A 1,516-nucleotide genomic window follows, 5' to 3' on the forward strand; every position below is an offset into this window, starting at 1 on the left:
TCATTGTCAGCTTATTTTTTCCCATGATCCTCACCTGTCACCCTCCTTTTTGAAAATTGATCTGAACTTAAATGGTTGTAATTCATGACTGCATGACACTCAGTAGATTATTGCAGAAGTAGAAGCAGCTTCAAAAAAATGAAAGTGTAAAAGGTATAGCAGTTTAGCTTTACTGTAAAGCAAATGTAACTAAACATTTTTAATTTTATACAAAATATATATTTTACTAAATAATTTGAACTCTAAAATGGCTAGAAAATCAAAGCCATATGTCTACAAAGTTATGTTCCAAATTTGAAATTGATATCACAAAAATTGAGTCCACTGAATGCTGAAGTACCGTTTCTATGTATGCAACGGTTTTCACAGGATGAATTTTGCATGTTTAAGCTTTCGAATGATACCTAATGAAATACGTGATATGGAAAAAAGGCAATAAAAAGTGTGCCAAGTGTCCTGCAACCAAGATGTTTCAATAATGTCCTTCTTTGCCAGGCTCTATTGTCATTACGGCTTCTATTTATATAAATGATGAGAGATACAGGATCTGCTCAGTCTTCCCACTGATACAGTTCTTATAGACTTCCACTGATTGACCACACACACTTGTTCATGAAAATGAACATTAATACATTCAGGGCTGGATTATGGATCTGGGCTGCGTTTCTCAAAAGCATTGTTAGCTAAGTTGATCGTCGAGACCATTGGTTGCAATGGTTCAATGATCTACTAGGCTTACAACGCTTTTGAGAAACGCCACCCTGGTTTAGTGAGCCTCATATACATGTGAGTAATTAGTATTAAATTAGTGATTATTATGGAAAAAGGATAATAAATTGATGTTTATCAGCACATTTATGCAGCATAATATTTTGTAAAACAATTCACACCAGCAAATTTACATTATCATTGCAACGGCTTATGCATATAAGCTTATAGGAATGGCTTATAGGAATTCAAGAATGTTCAAGCAAGCCAAAAGAAATGGCAGGAGATACAGAAAATTAACTTGTTTTTAATGACATAACAATTAGGCTACAGGAACATTCCGATCCTGGCCTCTGTATCCCACAAGACCATGATACTGTTGGCCGCAAACAAATGTGTAGCGCCAAAATACACAAATGACCATATAAGGAATAAATATTTAAACACTGAAAAGGCAAACACTTCCTATCGAATGCTTCTGGGAGTGGAGGAAACCTAAGAGCACTGATAAAACAAAAATATACAGGCTGCATGAAATTGATAGGTATTCATATTATATGTGGATCAAGGACACACGCTCTTAAAAATAAAGGTTCTTTATTGGCACCATATAGAACCTTTCCCACACTCTAAAAAATGCTGGGTTAAAAACAACCCAAGTTGGGTTGAAAATGGACAAACCCAGCTATTGGGTTGTTTTAACCCAGCGGTTGGGTTAAATGTTTGCACAACCTGCTGGGTAGTTTTATTTAACCCAACTCTTGTTTAAAAATGACTATATGGCTGGCTTAAAATGAACCCAAAATAG

This window comes from Ctenopharyngodon idella, chromosome 12, assembly GCF_019924925.1.
Source record: "Ctenopharyngodon idella isolate HZGC_01 chromosome 12, HZGC01, whole genome shotgun sequence".
In the NCBI taxonomy this organism is placed as follows: Eukaryota; Metazoa; Chordata; class Actinopteri; order Cypriniformes; family Xenocyprididae; genus Ctenopharyngodon; species Ctenopharyngodon idella.